Source organism: Alligator sinensis, unplaced genomic scaffold (assembly GCF_000455745.1).
Source record: "Alligator sinensis unplaced genomic scaffold, ASM45574v1 scaffold81_1, whole genome shotgun sequence".
In the NCBI taxonomy this organism is placed as follows: domain Eukaryota; kingdom Metazoa; phylum Chordata; order Crocodylia; family Alligatoridae; genus Alligator; species Alligator sinensis.
Window position 1 is genome coordinate 615,261 of NW_005842607.1, and position 13,842 is coordinate 629,102.

The 13,842-nt window shown below is 41.0% G+C and overlaps 1 protein-coding gene across 1 annotated transcript in view; it reads left to right on the forward strand.

Moving 5' to 3' along the window:
- Positions 1-13,842, forward strand: part of LOC102383312 (protein Wnt-7a) — a 61,360-nt gene that overhangs the window by 31,137 nt on the left and 16,381 nt on the right. The gene's annotated exons all lie outside the window — the stretch shown is intronic.

Here is a 13,842-nt window from a genome sequence, read left to right on the forward strand (position 1 = left end):
CAACATGGTTGCACTAAAGCATGAAACAGAACAGAATGTAAGCTCTTGAAGATGAGTAAATGCAACAGTAAGCAATGGCTTGGGAAAAAAAAAGTGTTGGTGCAAAATAGAATGCCATGTAGATAAATTTAAATGTAAAATTGATGCATGAATGTCAGAGGGACAAGTAGCACTGCCCTGACCTAGACTTAAAGTGTTCAAGCCTTGTTCTAGCAATTGATCCATCCCCATCTCTTGCCCAAACTAGAGCCTTGATTCACCTCTCTGATGTGTTATGGAGGGGGAAGGCAATTTGAGTTGGAACAGCTGCACCTGAGGAAGGATAGTCTCACTTCTACCCTTCCGAGGGAGCTTAACTTGAAAATCTACTGTGGGATCTATAGGAGTTCACCCCTACAACACAGTGGAAATCTAGGATTTATGCTACTTGGCTAACACAAATGATAGCAGGGGACCATAAGTCATTGCACCATAAGGGTACAAGAGATGTATAAGACAGAAAAAAGCCTTTTTCTCCCTCTTATAAGGGCAGCCACAATCTGGACCTAAGAGAGTTTTGAGCAGAGAACAACTGACTAACATATGGTAACCAAAAATATGTACTTTGTATTCAGCTGTCTCAACAGTCACACTAGAAGGAATGTCTTAAAAGGGATATACCCCAGGATAAATGCTCTCCTGTGTCTGGAGTTGCTGAAAATTACCTTAGACTCCAGAGAGTCTAGGAGACCAACTTATAGTGGGAATAATTAAAAACTGGGTGAGGCTGCTTTGATAGTTCTGGTATCAGCAATCAAGTAATATTAAGGTATCAGCGGCACAACCACATTTCTTAAAGCTCAGAATTTAACAATGCCCTATAGTAAAGTAAACTTTGTTTAAAAACCCTACTGCTCTTTGCTTTTAGAAGCCTCCCAGGTTTAATATTACAGATGTCCTTTAATGGTGAAGCTGATAAATTACTTTCCCCTTTACAGTTATCTATTCAATATGAAGGAAGTCATCCTTATTGTTAAACTGTTTTTGCTTATAAGCATTTTAAGTCCATCATCTTCCAGGAGTCTATGTTCCACTTCCTTTTCAGTTCTTACCAAAAGAACTGAATGGTATGGATGGTAACACTACTTGGAGAGGCAAATATACAAAGACATGGTTGGACCCTAGCCATTCAAAAGATACAGACTTGCCATCTAAAGACACTGTTTTTTGAATAGGGAAAGCCACTTTGCCACAGGAGTGCAAAAAATAACTACATCTTATACTAAAGGGCTCAACACTTTCTTTTCTTTCTTTCTTTTGTGGTTTCCATCATGAATGGTCATGTAAAACCCTGAAATATCAACATATTGAACTTAATGTCTAAGTTTCATTGACCAGAAAGGAGTAGGATCAGTCCTTAGGATTGAGTCTGTCATTGTGTTGTGCTGCAAAACATAGGAAGAGAGTTGGATTCTAGGCCTCTGACGAGCAAAGCATAGGACGCTTTCTGGAAACATTGTATGCAACAATCTGTACATTTTAGGATCTCCAGTCTTACAGGTATGTCAAAGGTATAAAACAATTCAACTGAATCTTTGTTAGTACGCACTCTCAGCATAGCAGCATGCATGACTAGATTGGGCACTTAACAATGCTTTTAATACTTACTGTATTCATATACCACATGCCTTCAAATAAGACACACACCTTATTATAAGAAGGCTGAGTAAAAAAAGATTTTTCCAGAATCTCACCTGCCATGATACCAGCTCAGCCAGGGGTGAACATTTTGGCTGCATGGAGCCAGGATGAAGTGTCCTCGTCAGCATCACTCCCCCTCCTTCTACTGCTCCGCAGGTTTAACCCACTCAGAGCTACTGTTGTCAACCCTCTCAAGGCCATAATTTTGCAGTGGCTATGAGAGGGTTAAACTTGCAGAATAGCAGGGGATGAGAGAGTGATGCTGATGAAGTGATCTGCCTCTGCTCCATGTGGTCAGAGCCAGAGCTAGCCTTAGGGAAAATGGTGCCCTGGGTGAACTTGTATTTTGGTGTTCTCTCCCCTTGCCCCAGCACCCCTGCCCTGGTGCCCAACCCATGCACCACTGCCTGTCCCCTAAATCAGCAGTACTGCTGCAGGCAGAGGCAGGTGGGGAGGCAGAGCGTGGGGAGGGAAGGGACAGGGGGAGTGCAGCTGCCCAGGCATGTGGTCTCCTTCCCTGGCTCATCCCTGTCCCCAGCTGTCATGTTGCAGCCACCTAGCAGCCTGGCCTGCCACTGCCCAAGTGCCCAAGTGAAGTCACCACTGAGGCCAGGAGCAATTGTGACATCCCACTGCAGCTGTGCAACCAGCCCTGGATAGGTGGGATGCGGGGAGGTGGGGGTGTGGCTGCCTGGGCAGGTGGTTCCATCCCCTGCTTGGTTCCCAGTGCTGTGGTGTCTCCCTGGCCTCATCACGGGGGATGGGGAATTTGCTCCTGCGGCTGAATGCACTGCCCAGCCTGGCTCCTCCTAAGCAGTGGTTGGAGGCGGGGACTGGGAGGGTGGGGATCAGCCGGGGAGAAGCAGGGGTAGAAAGCTGCTGGGGGGGGTGCCTCCCTGACATCCCCCAGTGACCCCCTGACCATGGTGCCCTGGGTGGTTGCTCATGTTGCCCACTCATAAGGTTGGCCCTGGCCAGAGCATTCAGCCCTGAATGAGCCAAAGCTGACCACAGCCCCTTGCCTCCATTCTGGTGCAGTCATCAGTTTCTTCATTTAGCAATCCAAAATGGAGATGTGTGTCTTAATTTCTGGGAAAAAGGCACATGTGATATGCAAGTAAATTAATTTTCTCTCTCAATCACATAGACACAAGTCATGTAAAACCGCCATTGATAAAGCTGCTTCATTTATGGTGGTGTAACTTCATTGACTTTCAGTGTGCTTTCTCCTGCTTTACACTGGCATGAGAACAGAATAAGGCCTAGTTTCCCTTCATTCCCTAATGAGGAGAGCATTTTTTGTACATGTGCATATGGCTGCTGGTTGGAGAAGTATGTGCTGACTGGTTCTGATTGTAGCATCCAGTCATCCTGGCTAGATGAGGCTTTTCCAGCAATGGAGTCCAAGAGGGAGGGCAGAACTGAATGTATTTGAAGTAGTAAGTGCCATCTCAAAAGAAACTCACCAAAACCCCCCATGAAAATCATGCTTTAGGGTAAATTGCCAAAGCAGCATGTCGCACTTCTGTTCACACAAATCTGTGTTAGTGAATAGAAACTCCATTGCTGATACCAGGTACCATTTTGAAACCCACCCCCTCCCCCCCATCTGTAGTCACACTAAAGAACCCTACATTTCCCCCAAGTTGTTTGTAAGCTTATTTAAATGGTATAACATATCACCTGGGTTAAAGCCAGGCAAAGTAAAACAGTAAAAACACTTGGAGTTTAGCATCTTATCTAAAAATGGTCTAGGCACAGCCTTGTTCTAACAAAGGCAAAAGGCTCCTGCCAGTAAGCCACTCCTGCACTGCCAATTGGTGTGGATCGTAGGACCATCCAAACAGATACATGTGCCAACACAATCCCTTCATGACAGGGTAACTCATTATAGCTGAGCCCAGACCCTCCTCACTCCTTTCTATCCTGGCTATGTTGCAGGCATCCTGCTCAGGGAAAGTGCATTCATTTTCTCTTTGAAGTGCCCTGCCTGGGGCCTGTTTGCTGATCACTGGAACCACACTTGAAGACAACCTAGAGCAGTAGTGGTTGACACAGCAAGTCATTTCTGGCAAGCTCTCATCCAACTCCTCTTTGTAAGAAGGGAATTTTTCAAAAGACACACCATTTACTGAACCCTGCTTCCACTGAGGTCAATGGTAAAAATTCCCATTCACTTCAATGGGAGCCAAGTTAAGCCAATGCTGAGCATTAGTGAAAATCCCACCCCCGTTGAGTGTTTGCAGTACATGACAGGACTATGCTGGGCAATTTCCTATGTGTGAAAAAAAATTACAGGTCCTGGGCTCTCTCACAGTGTTTTGTTTGTATTTGAAAGGATCAAAGATCTATTTATGGCTTTCCTACTGCTTTTAGATAATAGTCTTAAAACAAGACCAAACTTGACAGACAAGCTCTGCATCTTCTCAAAAGCTCAGAGTAAAGATAAAGAGAACATTAATGTTATTCTAAATTATGAGAAGGAATTGGACTGCACAAGAGCTGTAATCCACAAGAATGAATTTTCATTCCACTTGTCCTCCACTTTCGGCTAATCAGAAATTGTGATGCATGGTCCTACTTGTATTTTGGCTTTCAACTCCCTATTACATCTCATGTGGTTGAAAACTGAATTCCTGATTTACGCTGAAGATTAAGGAATGATAAATGCCATCACTTACCTGCAGTTGCAATTTTAGAGGATTCTGGAATTAGGAACAAACCATGCATTTCATATGCCTGATTACTAGTGCTGACAATCTGGTCTTCTGTAGACAAATATTGATAAGACAAAGGGCTTGGTGCTGTTAATAAATACTAAAAATCTCAAATTCCAAAAATGTACATGCTTGCTATTAAGGTTAATTTGTTTAAGTGATACAAAGTCATTAACTAGGCCACAAACTTCACATGGAAGATGAGAGATGTTTTCTAGTTCATTTTGGGCTTGCTCTTTGTACTAGCAGCATTTGCTAATGCAGGCATATGCCATTCAGTTAGCATGGGGGTACAACATCCAAGTAGAAATGATGGATTACTTTAAAGTTTATACAGTCCACTTCTTCGTGGGCCTGGTCCCATTCTTACTGAAGTCAAAGGAAAGACTTCAGCTGACTTCAGTGGCCTTTGGATTAGAACTTCTGAGTTATCAGTAATTCACTTATAATCCAAAACCAAAAATAAAGTGTTTCAAATCCATTAAGCTTGTTTAGACACAAGTATATACTTATGTAAATCACAAAATGTCAGTTTATAAGAAGTGGAAACTTGAAGAAATAACTAGGGAAGAATATAAGAGCATTGCTTGGGCATGTAGGGATGAAGTCAGGAAGGTCAAAGTGCAATTGCAGTTGCAGCTAGCTAGGGATGTGAAGGGTAAAAAGAAGGGTTTCTACAAGTATGTCAGTAGCAAGAGGAGGATCAGGGAAAGTGTGGGTCCCTAACTGAATGGGGGAGGCAACCTTGTGCCAGAGGATGCAAAAAAGGCTGAAGTGGTCAATGACTTTTTTGCCTCCATCTTCACAGGCAAGGGCAGCTCACAGACTGCTGCACTGGACAGCACAATTTGGCGAGGAGGTGAGCAGCCCTCAGTGGTGAAAGAACAGCTGAGGGACTCTTTAGAAAAGCTGGATGTGTATAAATCCATGAGGCCGGATGGGATGCACCTGAGGGTGCTGAGGGAGCTGGCTGATGTGATTGCAGAGCTATTGGCCATTAGCTCTGAAAACTCATGGCAATCAAGAGAGGTCCCAGATGACTGGAAAAGGGCAAACATAGTTAAGAAAGGGAAAATGAGAATCCAGGGAACTATAGACCAGTCAGCTTCATCTTAGTCCCTGGAAACATCATAGAGCAGATCCTCAAGGAATCTATTTCTAAGCACTTGGAGGAGAAGAAAGTGATTAGGAAAAGTCAGCATGTATTCACCAGGGGTGACCAATGCCTGACCAATCTGATTGCCTTCTATGACGAGGTGACTGGCATGAGGTGGATGCAGGGAGACTGGTAGATGTGTTGTACTTTGATTTTAGCAAGGCTTTTGATACGGTCTCTCACAACATTGTCACAGGCAAGCTAAGGAAGTATGGGATGGATGAATGGACTGTAAGGTGGATAGAAAACTGGCTGGAGCATCAGGCTAAGAGAGTAGTAATCAATAGCTCAATGTCTAGTTGGCAGCTGGTATCAAGTGGAGTACCCCAGGGAGCGGTCCTGGGGCTGATTTTGTTCAATGTCTTCATCAATGACCTGGAAGATGGCATAAAGCACACCCTCAGCAAGTTTGCAAATGACACCAAGCTGAGGGGTGTAGTAGATACTCTGAAGGGTAGGACTAGGGTTCAGAGTGACCTAGACAAATTGGAGGATTGGGCCAAAAGGAATCTCATGAGGTTCAATAAGGACAGTACAAAGTCCTGCACTTAGGACAGAACAATCCCATGTGCCAGTACAGGTTGGGGGCTGAGTGGCTGGGCAGTAGCTCTGCAGAAAATGACCTGGGGGTTACAGTGGACCATAAGTTGAATATGAGTCAGCAGTGTGCCCTTGTTGTCAAGAAAGCTAGTGGCATGCTGGGCTGCATTGGTAGGTGTGTTGCCAGTAGGTCAAAGGAAGTAACTATTCCCCTGTATTCAGCACTGGTGAGGCCACGTCTGGAGTACTGTGTCCAGTTTTGGGCTCCCCACTACAGAAAGGATGTGGATAAATTAGAGAGAGTCCAGCAGAGGGTGACAAAAATGGTGAGGGGGCTGGGGGACATGACTTATGAGGAGAGACTTGGGGAACTGGGCTTATTTAATGTAGAGAAGAGGAGATTGAGAAGAGATTTAATAACAGTCTTCAACTACCTGGTGGGAGGTCCAGAAGAGGATGGAGCTAGGCTAGTCTCAGTGGTGGCAGATGACAGAACAATGAACAATGGTCTCAAGTTGCAGCAAGGGAAGTTGAGGTTAGATATTAGGAAGAATTTTCTCACTAGGAGGGTAGTAAAACAATGGAACAGGTTACCTAGAGAGGTGGTAGAAGCTCCATGCTTGGGGGTTTTCAAAACCTGGCTAGACAGAGCTTTGGCTAGGATGATCTAGCTGGGCCTGGTCTTGTTTTGAGCTGGGGGTTGGACTAGATGACCTCCTGAGGTCCCTCCCAACCCTAACTTTCTATGATTCTATGTATCACATCATTCACACAATGTTACACACTTTGAAATGGAATATTAAGGGCATCATAAATCTTGTGCTGGTCATATAATAAAAATATGTTATTTTTGTAAAGATGAAGAAATGTATATTACAACACAATGGCATTAACTCTGACTCATGGATAGTTGGGTTTTTTTTGTACTATTTGTGTTATCTTGATATGTACATGTTTTTGGAATTTTCCCAGGTCTACAACCTTTTCCATTTGACATCACTTTTTTGTGTAGGTAAATGAATCTGCTTAAAGTCCAACATTATCAAATTTGATTAGGCTTTGTAAGTGGCTGGTGAGACAAACAGGAATAGGTAGTATACGTCCATTAAATTCCAGGGAATTACAGGTATACTATATCTCTTTTATTTATAATTTTATTTATTTATAGCAGTGTGAATTTAGCTGTCTAACAAGAAAGCACTCCAGTTTAGATATTTTGGCCATTTCAAAACTGAAATCCACAAAATAGGGTTTTTATCAGATTTTAATTGACTTTGTGGTGCTAGCCAAGTTGTTAACAAACTAATAATAATTTGATGAGGCCCTTCTGAAATGCTAGTTTCAAGGGTTTTTGTACTACACTTTACTTATAAAGTGTGCAGTGGACTAGATAAGGGCTCTTGTGTAGTCCTACATCATTCAACGTGCATTTGGAAAGATGAATCGTATTAGTATGCAAATACATGTATCATGCATGCTTAGTGTAGGCTGTCAATAGGAATAGAACCTGGAGCTTCCAGCACCAAAAAGCCCTTAAACCAAAACAAGATCCCACCTCCCAGAAACTGAACAGGCAAGCAAATGCCCACCTCATTTTCCCCCCAGCCTATGTGACTTGTGCTAACAGAACCAAAGGGACACCTGGGTCATTTTCTTTATGTGAACCCAGGCTGGGAATGAGGAGCAGACAAAAAAATTAGCTGAAGCATTATACATCCAAGCTGTTCTTCCAAGCATTGGGTAAGAGAGCTTAAAATTCTGACTGACTCAAGTAAAAAACATAGCTCTCTGTCATTCACAGGCAATGTCAGCTTGCTAGGTTATGCAGTAGTTACCTCATCTACAGCTTTCAGAAAACCTTGCAAAGGTGATATTAGCTCACTTTTTTAGCTGCCCTAAGTAGAAACTTCGGTGTATGTGAGAGGCATTTCACATCAGTGGAGCTGAGCCAATTTAAAACAGTCTACCTAAATAAAATTAAGTTATCAAAGCCATATAGGAAATTTGTAGCACAGTACTCTGACCTCCGTTATTTGTGATGTCTTGTGTTATGAAAATGCTTACTGAAAACCACATGGACAAAGTACTTAGCATTAATTGTCAGTTGCAGTCAGTTGTAGTTAAGAGCTTGTGAAGAAGCACAGCTTACATAGACAGACAATGATGGACCTATGATGCCAGACATAATACACAGAGAGTAACAGGTGCAAACACTGTTAAATGATTAGAAATTAATATCAGGGCTATAATTCGTATGTTCAAATATGGACTAAAATTTTCATAAGAAGTTAACGTTTTAGGAAAGTTCTCCTTATAAATGGTTTCCAAAGGTTAATAAGGGATAAATATATGCTATGTATATATTTATTACACATGAGCCATATATATATAGGTAGTTATAAGCAAACCAGTAGAAGATGGAACAAGTAGTTATCACCAGGGATCCTGGTTTTCTCTGATAAAAAATAATTCCAAGTTTTCAGATTTAAAAAAGTAACCCACAACGGTATTTCATTTTAAACATGGAAAAATGTTGGATTTTGAGTTACTTTTTAAATCTGAAAATTGGGGATTTTTTTAATCAGAGAAAACCAAGATTCCTGGTTATCTCCGATGGTTACAAAGAAACTAGTAACTTGCTAGACCAACAGGCTATAACAAGTGATTAATAATTTATTAAAATATGTATTAATCATGTATTAACCTTTTACAACCTGCTAATTATTATAACTTTAAAGTTAAACTATGGATTAAAATGTTGCTACTTAAACTTGTCACAGTTGTTAATAAAGGACTGTAACTGTTTGGTTTGAGGAATAAGCACACAGGAAATTTGTTAATACATCCAAACGTGTCAGAATATTTTAATTCCAAATCAACACTTATGGTAGCATGTTTTATATCACCTGTAGGGATAGCTGCTAGAAGAAAAAGACAAATTAATTTTCTGTATGCAAATCCAAAGCACAAAATGAATCACATTAAAAAAGAAGCTTTGGGTATCATACTTGGAATTAGGAAATTCTGTGTTTCCTTATGGGAGGAAATTTTAATTGACAACAGGCCAGGAGCTCCTTGTTAAAATTCTTGGCCTGAAGATGAGTACACTAATCTTAGCAGCTGCTAGCATATAGAGATAGAGCCTCCCAGCAGTGCTTGTTGCTGGTAACTATAAGTGATCTGAGAACAGGGATGTATTGTCCCAGATACAATATAGGGGAATGTAAATATTTAAAATGATGAATCTACACCGTGTGGCAAGATGAACTTGCAGCAAAGTGCATGCATATTGCTGGGATTCTGTGCAGTGATACTAAAATACTTGCACACTATAAAGTTGAAAGGATTACACAAAAGCTCCCCTAGAATATCTAGAAGCATTTTTACTGGCCAAATTTGTGTCAAGAATTAGCACCCTGTGATATGTCAGCAAGCCCTTAAACCTGTCTCCTGACTTTGTTGGGAGTAGACTTGGAACCCATGACACAGAATTCAGGGAATGTCATCTTTGTAGAGGAAGATCAGTAGAAAGTGAAAGAGAGAGGCTTAAAGGTGATTGGGCATTCTTTCCTAAGGAAGAAGTGTTAGGCAGAGCAGTGGAGGAGAGAAGTTGAGTAAAGATGTCATTGAAAAAAAAACTTGGTCCAGGAACATATCTTCTAAGGCTAGGGAAAGACATTAAAAAAACCTGAGCCTGAATTGATTCAATCTTTGCTGGTTAGTCTAACCTGGCTAGGCTAAATCAGTTTTGTAACAGGACAGACATCCCAGCAATGCAGGCACATGCCTGCAGTGGCTCAGGTTAGAAGTCGGGGGCTGAAGGGAGGGGGGGGCACACTAGAGCAGCCCACCCGTGCTTCCACAACATGGAGCTGAGGGGAGCATGGCTAGGCTTTGCAGGACACTGTGATTAGCCCAGCAGGGAATTGATAACAGGGTTTATTTCCCAGTTAAGAAAACAACAGAAGGACATTACTGGCTACTTGTTGATTCTGCCTGTTGATTCAACCTGTTGATTCAGCACGGAGGGTAGCCAGCATGTGGTCTGCTAGCTAATACACAGACACCTCCTCAGAGGGGAGGGGGAATTCCTGCTTAGCAGGGAGTGGTGAGGGGAGGGGGGAAGCAGTCTGCAGTCTCTGGAGCTCCAGCCAGGGAGCAGAGGGGAGGGCCCAGCCCTGCTGTGGAGCAGAGAGCCCTGCCCATCTCAGAGAGCATGCCAGGATGCAGTGGGTGTCTGGTTTATCTTAAACCAGCAAGAGGTCTGGGACAGACATTGCATAAACTGGTTTGAGCCAAATCAGTTAAGTCTGATACTACATTCAACCAGGTTTATCTCAAACTGGTTTCAGCCATTCTCATATTGGTTTATGTGCATTGAACATCTGTTCTGTTACAGGTTTAAACCAGTTTCTGATCACTTAAACTGGTTTATGTGTAATATCTGCCTCTAGCCCAATTGTCAACTGTAGAGCTAAGAGAAAAATAGGTCAAAGTTGTACTTCACAATTTCATGTGAAATGCAAAATGGTATTAGATTATGAAATTTAGAAACACTGTGAATTGTGTGATGAAACCTTGTATCTTGTCTTGTTCAGAAGGTTAATTACTGTTATGAAGATATCAAAGGTCAGCAGTTTATGATAGGTCATTCAGCCTTCATCAAGAAACTTTTAGGTAGTAATACACAAATTGAAAGATTTAGGTAGAAGTACAAAATTGTGTGAAAAGCTTTAATTATAGAAAAAGAAATAAAAAATGACTTGTATTTTGGGGACATTTGGAGGAAATTGTTTTCAGAAGATATGTGCTTTCTACCATTTTATTTGCTGAATGGTAGAAAGCACATATCTTCTGAAAACAATTTAAGTGGTTAATTATCTCACAATGCATGCATAGTTTAAGTGAACCTATAAAAATGTTGTTATGATGTTGGTTAGGAATAATTAGAAACAATAACAGCAATATTGCTTTGCAGCTAGCATCCTTGTCAGTACTTGGTTTAATTTCGCATAAGAGGTGTTTGCTGATGAATTGTCTGGAAGCCAGTGAGACTTTCTTTTGGTTTCTATCACTATTTGGAAACCTTACTCCTGACAGCTGAAGCACTTGTTAAAGAGATCTAATTGGGTTGCTCATGATTCTTTAACATATAAGGCCAACACTTCTTAACTCAAAGTGTTTGACTACAATTGGACAGAGTTACAAGGCAGATGAAGCTTAATGGGAATGAGTCAACAATCTAACATTTCTTACTTTGTGTACACTCACTGAGACAATAATGGATTCCAGTTGTATCATTTCCTGTTTTCATTGCCACAGTAATTAAGTGTGAATCATTCCTTGTGACAAAGATTACAATGATAAGTATCAATGAGATACTAATAGATGATTCCCGGTACAGTAGGGTTGTAGTAAAACCTGAATAAACTAGACATTTAACTCATTCTACTCTCGTAATCATGGCTGTAGAGGAGCTTATAATATTATAGTATGGCTTATTCAGATATACTATTAACATATTGCACTATGAACAATATGCGCAGCTGGTTCCTAAATGGAAAATGTGGAACTGTAATGGTAACTTCATACAATAAGAACTAAATTAAAAAGTTAAATGGGCATCCCAAGATTGCATTTTTCCTTTAAAAAAAATTCCCTCTTTTGGCACCTTCTCTTTTAAGCTTCACTCAGATACGGTGCTGTTGACTTCTTTGGGATTTCACCTGTATATCAAGTGAGACCTAAGATACTAGTTTGAAGGATGCATTGAGAAAAATGACTTTAACGATGGTCTTTTATTAGCTTTCTAATAGATAACAAAATGTAACAGTGGTCAGCTATTTCAAGGCTATTCAAGTTGTCAACACACATCAAAGAAGGTGGATCTAATGGGAAGAAGCTGCTTTGTTGATGTTTAGATCTAAGTTCAACAATTTTTCCTTTCTTTGTCATATTCTTTCATAGTCATCTTTTCCTTCGCTTCTGCCATTATTATGTTATCCATTATCTTTTTAGAAATCATGGTAATGTATCACAGGGAATGGTCCTACATTTAGAGTGAAATACATTAAATAATATAATATTTTCTCCCAAAGTATTATCATTTCATAATACCCTCTGTTTTTCCAGTCAGTTTCTGTCACTTTCTGAATTGATAAGTTCATTAGGACAACATGATTATTTTACTTTGCAGACTGTAATCCATAAAGTCCCAACAGTTTAATGTAGGTGGGCATCGATTATTACATTTGCCATTGACTAGAGATAAAAGCAAGCTATCCCTAATGTCATAGTTCCATTGCACTTTGACACCAGGACATCAGATTTCTAGGGTTATGTTTTACATATTGTGAAATTGTGTATTGAATGGATCTATGATAATCTGATGAAAGTTATTGAAAACATTTTAAGCAGGGCAAAACAGGTAGTTTTCCATATACACCCAGCACTGAAATTAGACGGAATAAGCCATAAGATAATTGCTCTTAAGAGAAGCTGATAAATTGAATTTTTAAGAGCTGTTTTTCCAACATGACAACATTTATTTGGCATTGGACTGATCTAGTTTAATCTAGATGATAATAAGGTTATTTTTAAAAGCAAACAACTGAAATGTATCCAGAGCAAGTGAAAGATATATTTCCAAACATTGTTCCAGTTTCTCTATGAAAATAGCTGGAATGGATTTTGTTGTCTATAGGTTTGACCATTAATAAGAAACAGGTGCCAGTCTCATGGGTGGCTGGCACTTGCCACTGACTAGAGATAAACATGGGCACTGGTTTGGCAGAAGAAAAACTTTTTTTTTCCTAAAACTACTTTAAGTGCCATGCTGTTTTAATTTTCAACTTAATTTTAAAAGGTCTATTGCCAGAAGTGTGATATTGAGAAGCAATTTGCAATCCATTTCCTGATACAGGAACTTAGGTAGTCATCATAGGTGTAAAAAGACTTGCATGTATAATCACAAGCTGCTTTTGTTACAAGGTGAATTCTCACAGATAGAAAACAAAAGAGTGGGTTAAAAAGTTTGCCATAGATTTAACAGAAAAGACTGAAAGCATAGTCACTGGCCGTTCAGTTTGTAGAATATGTGTGAATTCCTGTCTTGTGCTGAGCAACTAAAACCATTTATTTCAAAAAGAGCTAGGGGCAAGGATTTTTTGAGATATCTTTATTGGACCAGATATGTAGTTAGGAGAGCTGTTGGACAAGCTTTTGGGCATCAAGTGCTCTTCAGATCTGAACAAGAAGCAGACTCAGGCTGAGATAACTGTCAAAGAAAAGACTATGCAAATACAAAACAGTCTGCTTGGAGGGATGGAGAAGGGCTGTGAACTAGGAGAGAGAGGGTGTTAACAAGAGACTTTATGGCTACTGACTGAGGTCATTTCCAAAGGTACTAAGAGGCTACATTGTTACTTTTACATTATGTCACGGTGGGGTCCTCACGGAGGGCTGTGTGCTCCTTAAAGTCCCTCGCTCCGTGTCAGGCCGGCCCAAGGCACCCTCTAATTCTCGCCCGCCACGTCTTGATGGAATATATATATATGTAGTTGGGAGGCTGCCTATGACTCCCTGGGCACGGCTACTCAGGACCTCTGTCCCCGCAGTTCTCCCGGACTCCTGTGGTCACCCGGTATAATGGGCGCTCCCCAAGCACCCTAGCCTTATGGGCTATGCGTGGCTCCTACCAGCCCCTGATACCACGCCCCAAGCCTCGCTGATGTGATAGACGGTGTTGGG